Raw genomic sequence first — 13,113 nt, 5'->3', positions numbered from 1 at the left:
TGCCCCATACCATTCTAGCTTGACAGTTTAACAGTTATGTATGTGCTGCAGAAGCTGTGGACCACAGGTAGATGTAAAGTAAAGGCAGAACTGTAGAGTATTGAGCAATACTGTTGTGAAAAATAGAAGCCTATACAGTTATTAATGGACTTTTGCTCTCTCCCCCACCCCTTATCTGCATCAATAATTATTATCCATATACTACTGGTATGTTGTTCTCAAAATTATTGTTCACATATTTAACTGGTTACATATCCTTGTTCAAATACCATTGTTGAACCAAACAAGCACAGCATGACACAGCAGCTGGAGAGTACAAACTTTAATGAGAGTTAAGCACTTTCTTCCCTCTTCAAGGGACTTCCTCAGAACAATAGATACATCCCCACCCAGCCCTTAAATAGAATTTCATTTAAAACAATTATCCAATAAATTAATTTAGTAACCAAGACACATCATTTAAAGAAATATGTGTACAATTACATAAAGTTATGTTAAAAACAAATACTTAAAGTTTATATTCAATAAGGAACATGTATAAATTATATTCTATCCTATAATGTTCTTCAGTTTTAAAACACATGTAATGGCAGTGGCTTCATTAATACCCGGGTACTCAGTTGGGTTTAAATGCAATTGCCATTTTAACTCTCATATATCAAGGTGAATATTCAAATTCCTACCCTGAGGATCTTTGGCCACTTGCTGTATGGCCAAAAACTTAAATTTATGCTCCTTATACTCTCTAATATGCCTGTTCAAGGCATTGGTCAACCTACCATGACTGATGTCTAATAAATGTTCAGCAATTCTATTTTTGAAGTATCTACTGGTTTTCCCAACATAGAATATAGGGCATTGCTGACACTTTGCCACATATACTGCATTAGAGCTAGAACAGTTAAAATGTCCATTAATAAATATGGGAATGTTGTTTAACTTATACTGGTCACCAGTTTCTAATATATATGGGCAAAAAGTTCATATTCTACACTTAAAATTCCCTTTAATTCTGTGCTTATACATATTGTTGGCATAACCAGCTGTCTCCAAAATATTCTTAAAGGATTTGTCCTAATAGACTATCTTTGGCATTTTACCAATTCTCTGTCCTACATTATAATCATATTCAAAATGTCCCAGTTGTTTTGAATTATATCCACCACATTACAGGAGTCCAAATTGAGGGTTGTAATAAAGCTCACAGAATTGTTGTTTTCCACACCTCCTTCCCTACTCTGCAAGTTTACACTTAATCCATCCCCACCTGCTAATATTGGCTTGTAAAGGCCCATATTATGTTTATGTTGAAATTCTTCACTTATTTTATTTAACATTTCTTGTGGGTACCCTCTCTTACAAAACAGCTGTTTAATAAAGGACAATTCATTAATAAATTCATTCTCTATGGTGACCATCCTGGCTGCCTGTATCATCTGCCCTTTTAGAATTTTTTTTTTCTGATGGGCCAGATGCCAACTATTAAATTCCAAATAGGAATCGGAAAAAGTGGGTTTCCTATAAATGGCCGACTTCGATTTTTTATCTTCTTTATTATATGTCAAATTCACATCTAAATAAGTAATATGTGTTTCACTATAATTATATGTAAATTTCAAAAAATTCACTGTGGTATTAACATATTCAAGGAATTGTTTAAGTTCAAATACAGTACCCTTCCAAACAACAAATAAATCGTCCAAAAATCTAGTGTAATACTGAATTTTAATAGAATAAGCCCCTTCCATTATATATTGTTGTTCCCAGAAAGATATAACATAGTTAACAAAAATGGGGGCACATGCTGCCCCCATTGCAACTCCTGTTAACTGTCTACAATATTGTCCTTTGAAGTAAATGTAATTGTTTTTTAGAACAACCTCCATCAGGGTAACAAACTTATTTATGTCATCCTGGTCATATAGTCCAGTCTTAATTAACTGGGTCTCTAACCATTCGCAACCTTCATGGTGAGGAATCACAGAAAATTGATGACAAACATTAATGGTAACCATAATAATGTTTTTTTCATCTAATGTTTACTTATCCAACTTTTCCAAAAATTGCCACGAATCCTTTGTTTTATATGGAAAAACCGTCATCCCTTTTTGTAGATAAAAATCTAAATACCTGCTAATAAAGCAGGTTTTTGATAATTTTCCATCCAGAATTGGTCTGAATTTAGGGTTATTTAAGCCTTTATGGATTTTAGGTATCTCAAATATGTTTGAAACCATGGGGTGTTGCTTTACCATATAATTATATCCATCTTCATTTATTTGCCTTTGCTATAACATATCATCCAGACATAAATCTATTTTTTTAATATATTTTTATATGATATATGTATTTCATTCAAAGATACCTCCTCATATGTTCCATCCATTAAGATGCCATTCATACCATTTAAGTAATCTCCTTTGTCCATAATGACCACTCCATTCCCCTTATTGGGTTTCATTGTATGAATATTAACATCCCTGGCTAAATCCATTAGTAAATTCTCCTCTTTCTTGGTAAGGTTTTTAACATACTTTTTATTGCTATTATGTTTATATACAGTCCTATTCTCCTTTTCACATACTTTTTCATAAATTATTATTAGGTTGTTCATAGGGGGATTAAATACAGTAGGTTTTTTGAGCCTATTACCTTGTGTATCCATAACAGGCCCACTATCATTAAACCATACCTTCAAATTAAGTTTCCGAATAAAGCACTTAAGGTCTATTAGTGTTTCAGCAATCTTCCCCCTCCTACTAGGAACAAAAGTGAATCCCTTTGCCAGGAGATTAGCATGCTGTACATCTATTGTTCTACCTGAGTAAATTCAAATACCATTATTGGTGGTCTGTTGCCATACATTTAACTGGCATGCTGTTAAAATTTGTACTGTTATTCCATATATGCATGTGCTTTTTTTGCTATGAAATTGTGTGAATGCCACTGTTCTGGGTGAATTGGGACACCTGTACATGCTGTTATAACTAATTCTGAAATGCTTTGTTCATGACTAACAAATTCATTTTGTAAAACCTCAACACCATAGCAAGTTTATGAAGAACGATCCGGGCAGATCCACCTGTCCTGCTTCATCTCGCCATGGCACCGGGCCCCAGCACATCTGTGACCCAACCCAGAACTGCCCCCTCCACTGGTCCTACACCACCCACAGGTGGAACTGCCTCAGGGGATGGGGCCCACCCCCCCGGGCATGGGCGTGGCGAGGAACCAGTCACCCACAAGACGTTCCAGGGTATGGTGCACAGTGTCATCTGCTCTGAGTTGGATGGACTGCTGATCCTGATTGAGGGCAGACTGATGCAACTTGAGGGGCAGCCTGTTCTTGTTGTCCAGACCCCAGCAGAGCCACCTTCGGGCCGTGAATGTGCACCGGTGACTGCCCATGGGTAGAGATCTCAGTCCCAATGTAACCATTTGGGGGCTCATGTGCCTCTGATTCCTAACCACCCTTCCCATCCAAGGTGTTTACCCTCCTCATGTGTCAAATACCACCCCTGTCTGCTGTCTTGTGTGTCTTGTCTGTCTGCTAATGCAACCTATCCTACCCAACCTACCTTCCCAAACATACCTACAACCCTTCTCCAGCATCCCAATCTTACATTACGAAAGAAAAGGGCACTTGTCCTGCAAAAAAATCATTGCACCCATACATAGCTCTAAATTTTGCCCCCATGTTCAATGACGTAAATCAATCTACCCTCAAATTACTCTACAAATGTATGTTGCCAACACCCCTCCTTGTGGGGTCTAAGGTTGTAAATTCCAAATTTGTGACATCATTCACAGCTGTTGCTGCAGAAGAAATGTAGAGCTATGGTCCTTTCCTACACCTGTCCTGCACATCCCTAGCTGCTTTTCCTAATGTTTTACCCACTGTTTGCACCATTTCACCCCTTTCCTATCACTCGTTTTTCTTTTCTTTTTTTAAAATTAGCAGGAGTTTAAGTGGGAATAAGCAGAGCTAAGCAAAACCAAAATGGACTAAGCACCTCCTGGCATTGCTTAGTGTCATGCAAACCCAAGCAAACCCACTTAAAACTGCTTTAATCATGCTATCTGAATCAGCCTCTGTTCTGCCCAGCAACATAATAACCAGCCCTGGCAGATTTTGAACTGAGGACCCTATGCACTACAATCAGACCAACATACCACTATGCCATATGAGTTGTGGGACTAAGTAATACTTCTGCAACCATATGGTGATGGACAGGTTGACAGATGAGATCAGACAGGAGTCCCCGTGGACTATGATGCTTGCAGATGACATTGTGATCTGTAATGAGAGTAGGGAACAGTTGGAGGAGGCCCTGGAGAGATGGAGATATGTTCTAGAGAGAAGAGGAATGAAGGTCAGCAGGACTAAGACAGAATATATGCGTATGAATGAGAAGGAGGATAGAGGAATGGTGAGGATGCAAGGAGTAGAGGTGGCGAAGGTGGATGAGTTCAAATACTTGGGATCAACAGTTCACAGTAATGGTGATTGTGAAAGAGAGGTGAAAAAGAAGAGTACAGGCAGGATGGAGTGGGTGGAGAAGAGTGTCAGGAGTGATTTGTGACAGACGAGTACCTGTAAGAGTGAAAGGGAAGGTCTACAAGAGGGTAGTGAGACCAGCTATGTTATATGGGTTGGAGACAGTGGCATTGACAAAAAGGCAGGAGTTTGAGCTGGATGTGGCAGAATTAAAGATGTTAAGATTTGCACTGGGTGTGATGAGGGTGGACAGGATTAGGAATAAGTATAGTAGAGGGTCAGCCCAAGTTGGAAGGTTTGGAGACAAAGCCAGAGAGGCAAGATTACGTTGGTTTGGACATGTGCTGAGGAGGGATGCTGAGTATATTGGGAAAAAGATGCTAAGGCTGAAGCTACCAGATAACAGGAAAAGTGGAAGGCCTAAGATAAGGTTTATGGATGTGGTGAGAGAGGACATGCAGGTGGTTGGTGTGACAGGGCAAGATGCAGAGGACAGGAAGAAATGGAAACAGATGATCCACTGTGGCAACCTCTAACTGGAACAGCCAAAAGAAGATGATGATCATGTATTAAAGTCATTCAACATAAGGGAAAAAATACACATCCCTGGCAAGTCTTAAATCAAGGACCCTATACACTTCAGTCACAGCAGCTACCACTACTTCACATCAGCTGTCTGAATTAGCAATGTTTAGTAAATATATCATGCAGGATGGTCATCCAACATTAGGGAAAAAAACCTGTGGAATTACTAATGTTTTATATATATATATATATATATATATATATATATATATATATATATATATATATATATATATACACACACACACACACACACAGACACACACACACACACACACACACACATATATATATATATATATATATATATATATATATATATATATATATATATATATATATATATATATATATATATACTCAACCGCTTTGTGCAAGAGATCTGGACAAAGCCTGACAAAGTAGGGGGACAAATGCCCAGAAATAGGGACATATTTTAATTATTGATTTTATAAGCTTAGAAAGTTGCTACAGTAACATGGTTTGTTTTAACATTTTCTGAAATATGTCAAGTCTCAGACCCAAATACTTCTCATTATTTAGTGACTTCAATCCTCATATCATCCCACTGATTTGTCAGAAATCCACAACAGTTATGAGGTGCAGACCAAAGATATGGATAGTTGAGAGGTATGTGTGCAGTCATGTAACATTAGGGAAAAAACACTGAGTTGCCAAGCATTTCACCCAGCATGACAGTCAGAGGAACACAACACTATAGCAAACCATCTCTGGTGAATTGCTGAAACATTTGCAAATATATCATGCACTACAGGGATGTAACTGCAAGGAAAAACAAACATCAGTGAAAAATGATCTACCCAGAACCATTTTCACTACAGTCAAAGCAACATATCAGTAAGCCAAATGACCTCTACAGTATAACTACTGTTTCAACTAACATATCCTGATTGACAGTCACACACTCCTCCTATATATACTGCCCCATATCACATTGAACTTGGAATCCTGAGGTTCTTAGGGACATGTTTCAGTCTGCCCCTACAAACATACACAGCTGTTACTCTAGCATGTTTCTAACTGTATAACAGCAATACTTACAAGCTGTTCCTAATGTTGCAACTTTGTCTCCCATTGTGTAGGGTGTTCTCCATATTTCTTGTGCTAAGAGGTTGACAGGTATGCAGACACAGCATGCAAAACAGTGGACATAGCACATCAATCCAAACAGTGGACAGTATTTCCACCTACACTCTGTGATGCTGAAGCTCCCACACCTCCAAAATTTCCCCCTCACAGGCAAGGAAAAGTGGCAAGGCCCACTTGAAGGCCTTAATGATAGCACTGTGTTGCCATGCCATTGACTAATGAAAAGACAACACAGCTGTTCTGGATGCAATTTGCAAGTGGGACACGCCAATTGATGCACAGACCATCATCTGCTCATGAGCATTACCTACATAAGGTAAGCTGCTGCCTAGGAAAATAGGTCTGAAACTTTGTATGAAAAGACAGACTGCAACTACAGAAACCTATACTTCTGGAGTACTCTGAGAAAACACTACAGCACTACAACAGGTATGTCAAACAATTAAGCATGTAATGGAATGCATATGGGGGATGCAATCATGGGAAATAGGAAGTTAAACAATAGGTCTCAACAAGACTTGCTGGCTGGGCATGTTGCTTTCCAGCACCCATGGCCATCCCTGATGGCTCTGTCTGCAGTGACATAGATCATATCTCTGACCGCAGAGTAACCACAGCAAAGGTCAGCTCACATATGACTACTGCTGGAGTGTCTATTGTACAGTACTGACTGTGACACTGCCAGGCCAGCTACCTGGGATGTTGTAAGTATTCATATGTCACTTGTAAATACTACTATGGTACATATGCTTGCTTACAAATATAAGAGACTTATATAGGTTCTGTGCATAGTAAACAACTGGTGCAGAAGTATGTGTTGAACTGAATGTTATATACTGAGCACATATCTTACTGCATTGATAGAGTATTCTCTTGTTCCTTTAGTAGTTATTATCACATATTGTTAAACCTTGTCATTGTGTCTGGTCTGTATAGCATTAAGTCAGCTCTTAGAGTACTTTCATATGCACATGGTGACACTGTATATCTCACTCCAATAGCCTTGGTCTTGGTCAGAATTACCATTTTGATAATAAGCTATCACACAGTAGGATTTGTCATCCTTTGTTGAGGGTCTTACACTAGCTGTTAAAGAGATGGATTGTGGCAGTCAGAACTACCTTAAAGTCTGGGCTGAAGGGCCCATAGATAACAAAGTTGTGCCAGACTTTACCAGGAATGTGTGTGTGTGTGTGTGTGTGTGTGTGTGTGTGTGTGTGTGTGTGTGTGTGTGTGTGTGTGTGTGTGTGTGTGTGTGTGTGTGTGTCTGTGTGTGTGTGTGTGTGTGTGTGTGTGTGTCTGTGTGTGTGTGTGTGTGTGTGTGTGTGTGTGTGAGTGAGCTACTTGGACAGGGACCCAAAGTACGGGTTGGACAGAGAGGCTGACAGATGTTTTGGATTGACCTCTCTGCAGAGATGTTAACCTCATAGGTTAACATCTTTGCAAAGAGGTCAATATAAGAGGTCAACATATACATATATATATATATATATATATATATATATATATATATATATATATATATATATATATATATACAGATGCATGGAATCAGGAATACCTGACAGGACAACATCATCACCCACAACAGAGAGTAAACCAGTCTGAAAACATCTGCAATAAAGGAACTATATAATAAAAGGATGACATTGCTGTCCAAGACCGAAAAGGAACAGGTGCACAATTAGAAGTACTCACCCCTTAGCCTGAACAAACAAATGAGAACACTACTGAAATCCTTAAAGGCAGCTCCAAGTCCAAATTGCCCACACCTAAGACAGACAATCATAAGGCCTTCCTTAAATATGTCTGCATTCCCAAAGGAAGCTCCAAGATCTGTGCAGAACTGGTGGTCAAGGACACCACATACAGAAATGATGTAGATATAGCCAATCTACTGGCTGACAGATTCAGTGGAAATGTCTCCTATCTGTCTCCCCATCAGGAAAGCAGGACATCCCCAGTACCTGACTATCCAACCCTTATCACTAAGGGAATAGGGCATCACTGCCCTCTCAAAGCGAAGAAGACAGCCTCCATGGGACCTGAATATATCCCAGACTACAACCTACATGAACCCAGGCATGAACTGGCAGCATCAATATGCATCCTACACAACCAAAGCCTGAGTACTGCCTTTGCCCGGCAAAGGGCTGCAGCTGTGGCCAGGGACCAGACAGCCACAGGTGGGGGTCCTGCTACACAACCCCCACTTACAGCAACAGAGCAGTTCCTTGTCAACCTTGGGGCAACCATCACACCCCAGGAAAACATACAATCCAATGCTTTGGAGGTGGTTGGCACACAGTCAACAGGCTAGGAGCATCAAGGTAAGACCCCAGTGGACATAATTTCAATACTGTATCATTCATACTGGCATCTGCGGAGTATCTGGATGCATTTGTCAGGTCAAACTGCATTTGTGGGGGGGGGGGTTGTAAAGTATACAAGTGCACATCTATTCTTGAATGACAGCAAATTGTGTAGTATCAGAGCTTGTACTGTACATGTTCAGAAATGCACCATTTACCTGTACCAATGCCTTATGTACGTGTGCTGACAATACCTCTCCCCCGCAACTATATAGCTCCCTTTGGTCTGGCTGGAGAACAGCTGCCTGAAGCCAGTGAATATAGAGATATCTTGTTGTGGCTCACCAATACCCTAGGCATGTTATGGGCATGCATTTTTCCAGGCACACAACTGTTACTCCTAGCCATATTGCAATATGTGCATGTTCACTTCTGGTGGGGTTAACTATGCAGTGCATCACAGTGGTCATCACAGGATCTTAGTCACAGGAGCTGCAACATATTAGCATATATGTTTCTGTAGGTGTTGCCGCTTTGCTATACAGGGGTACATCAATACTGTGTACACATGTGCAGTGTGTGTTAGGTCAAGGTCCATCACATACTACCACTCCTCATGTATCTCAGAGGTATACATTACTAGCAACATTAACTGAACATTGCTGCACTGCATGTTGTCAAGGCCTGTCCAGAGTGTGTCTGTTGTGGTCTGACTGTGTGTTGTGCATGTTATCATTCAGAAATTGTGTGGTTTGTATAATGTCTTTCTGCCACCTTACCTGTATGTGTGTGTGTGTGTGTGTGTGTGTGTGTGTGTGTGTGTGTGTGTGTGTGTGTGTGTGTGTTTGTCTCTGTGTGTCTGTGTGTGTGCATGTGTGTGTGTGTGTGTGTGTGTGTGTGTGTGTGTGTGTGTGTGTGTATGCACACACATGTGTGTGTGTGTGTGTGTGTGTGTGTGTGTGTGTGTGTGTGTGTGTGTGTGTGTGTGTATCAGCAAACATAGTGCAGCTATTAATTTACATATGCTGTCTTCCCCTTACAGCTGAACATGGGGTTTGGGGGTCTCCCCCCCTCACAACCTCATGTCAGTGTCTTAGTGGACTCTGATGATGATGATGGTCATAGTGAAGCACAGGTGGGGTTGTCTGGGGCTGAATCTGTGCCATGGGTTGGCATTCCACTTTCACCCACAATGTCCCTGTACACAGTCAGTATGCCCCCACATACCAAGTCCCCAGCAGCCACAGATAATGGACAGTTGGATTGTGGTGGCATGGAACAGGCTAGTGTGGTGACTATGGTAAGTGTGAGTGTAGACACTAGCCATAGCCAGAGAGCAAGTGCAGTCCCACACAGGCAGATGGACTGGGGTGCTTGAAGGAGAACTGCTGCTCATCAAGCCCCTGTCACAAGTGTCACAGCAGGTATCACCAGATGCATTGTTCAGTCCATCATGGATGCACAGGCACGTTCTGAATGCAGCACCAGACAGATGCACAGGGTCATGAATGCAACACTTCCTGCCATGCATAATGACCTCCATGGTCTTGGTGATGCAGTTCATTATTATGTTGATGTCCTGGATAGACAGTGGGGTGAGACATTGTCATTGCTCGACCATACAATGTCTGTACTTGAGAGTGTGGTGGGAGTAGGGTGTCAGCCACGTGGATGTAGGTCAGCAACAAGATCAGCTGAGAGTCCATATGGCTGTGCCATTCACACTCCCATACTGGCAGTAACACCATCACTTTCATAGGGAGGGTGCTGTCCACACCATAATGGAGCAGGCCATGGGCACAAGGTCCTGGCAAGTCCCATGAGGGACATGGATCCAGCAGACAGCACTCACCATCAGGGAGTAATACTGCATCTGGGCTTGGGCCTGGTGGTGCCAGTGAGACTCTTGGGAGAAACAGTTCCTATGTCCATGACCGGCAACAGTGAACTGTACATCCTGCCATGTATTGTCCACAGCTGTCCAACATACCCCTGTGCAGGACAACTACATGACTTGACTGTGTGCATACAAACACTCACACATCTCTATCACTGGCAGGTCACCACCAGACACACATAGCTCCTCTGCACAGTCCAGTTGAACACCACTCCTCCAGACATACACACACACACACACACACACACACACACACACACACACACACACACACACACACACACACACAATGTCATCATAGGCCTCTGGCAAACCCACACCACACCCTGTGCAGATGATACCTGTGCCACATCCCTGCTAGCCATACCATTGATGCAGGGACATGCTAATATGGGTCTGATGCACAGGGTGAATATAGAACAGTGTAGTAATGTAATGCTGTGTAAAAGTGCTGTCTGCTGGCATTTGTTATGGGTACACATCTAATTGTATGTACCTTTTTAGCCATGATGCATTATTGCTGTTAGTACTGCTGACAGACTATAGTCTCACATACTGTATTCTGTTTGTGTTCCAGGTGTCTTTGTATGCGCAGGCTTTGGGCCTGGAGACATTATCAACTATGAGTCTGCTGGAGTGGAAACAGGGTAACATTTTAATAGCCATGGTACAACTGTATATGCACATGTTTACCAGTTGTGTATGCATGCAACAGTGTGTGAGGGACAATAGGCCAGTGTGACTTTTCATACATACCGCTTGACACTGCCAGCTAGTCTTCATACATGTCACATGAGTGTTCTGTAGTATCACAGGCTCATACATACAGAGGAGGTTACTTGAGTACTGGCACTAGGTCCCTCACAAGCCTAAACATTATTTTAACCCCAACAGATTAACCTATCAGCACCTGTTGCCCCTGCCCTTTCCCATCTACTCAACCTTGATACAGTTGATGAGGGTATGCATGGTACTGTTTTTAACAGGTTTGAGACTAACTCATATGTGTGTCTGGCTTCTTGTGCTGGTAGTGCACACAGAGTCATAGTCTTGTACATGGGGTGGCTGTTGAAGGGCTGAGCACAACCTCTACCTGCCCAGTTTTACAAGCAATAGTGCTAGATACATAACACAAACACCACATTGGTAATGTAGTGTTGCAGTGTCTGTAACTACTATTTATATGGTTGACAATTGCAGGGGCTGTTAGAATTGCCAGTGGGAGGTTCAGCGGCCCTTAACATGGTAGAGCCATCTGAAACACATGCACACTCTGCTGCATGGGGACATGCACTGAAATACACATGCACACAGAGATGATACTTCTCATATTAGATGACCTACTTATCTGTTTATGTACAATATACAGTGATATGACTATTGCATGCACCACAGCGCCTCTGTGTTAAAAACTGTGTAGCTGTGCTTGTAAGGTGGATGACATCTGCAGGGGCTGAAACTAGGTTGGCAATGGGGGACTTAAAAGGGTGGAAGAGGTACATGAAACGGTATAACCATCGCATACACACAGTAAAGACAGCCACAGGGCATTGGCATACAGAAACAAATACACAGTTGCCAATAGACAGATTAGTAGCCCTACATATCCACTTGTATGTATTATAGTGCTACAGACACATTACATGCACTACAGAGATTATATGCCTGGGACATAACTTACTACCTCTTACAACAAGTAATCTTGGGAATGCCTTCATGGATGGTAGGGTAAACCATCCAAAATAGTGACTGGTTTCATATATTGCTCTTACAAACCTGGCCAAATGATAGAGTAACAGACTTTGCATCAGCATGATGTTTCAGACAGGTATGAAGTCTGATGCTGACATGTCTGTCACTATGGTAATTGTGACATATTTGGCAATAATTTCTCATAAATGACTATTGTTAGGGGACACAGACAACATATAAGTTCCAAACATCTGGATACTCCATATACATCTGTACAGTTGACTGGTATGGGCTGTATAGGTTAACATGGTGTGCATGTAAGGCAGATGCCATTCACTGGCTCTTTAAAGTAATGCCATGGAGAGGGGGTCAACAGGCCTTAAAATGGTATAACCAACACACACACAACAGCCACAGGGGATATACTTCACACACAAACACAGAGTACTATAGTTGTCGATATTGAGATTAGAACTCTTACCTAACTAATTATCTGTATTATAGAATTACACAGTTATTGCATGATTCACAGAGCTTATAGGGCTGAAGAGTGTAGGCAGGCACTTCTAAGGTGAATGACATCAGTGTGCCTTGTAAAGTAGGGCAACTGGAAGTGAACTGGGTGGAACATGCTTCAAATGGTATAAATCACACCCCCAGTGATATGCTACTCACCCAAACACACACAAAGAGGATATGGTTCTCACATACACACTCATATGTACACACACACACATACACACACACACACACACACACACACACACACACACACACACACACACACACACACACACACACACACACACACACACACAGACACACTCACAGTTGCTAATACTGAGTTTAGAACCCCTACTTATTTAGTTATTTGTACTACAGTGTTACACAATTATCACAAGCACCACAGAGCTTATAGGGCTGACAAGTGTCCAAAGGTACTTCTAAGGTGAATGACATCAGCAGATCTTGGACAGTAGGGCCTTTGGATGTGTATTGAGTGGGAAAGGCTTCATAAT

The sequence above is a fragment of the Protopterus annectens genome, chromosome 1.part0 (assembly GCF_019279795.1).
Source record: "Protopterus annectens isolate FY-2018-M chromosome 1.part0, PAN1.0, whole genome shotgun sequence".
Taxonomy (NCBI): Eukaryota; Metazoa; Chordata; order Ceratodontiformes; family Protopteridae; genus Protopterus; species Protopterus annectens.
Note: the sequence above shows the minus strand (reverse complement) of the source record.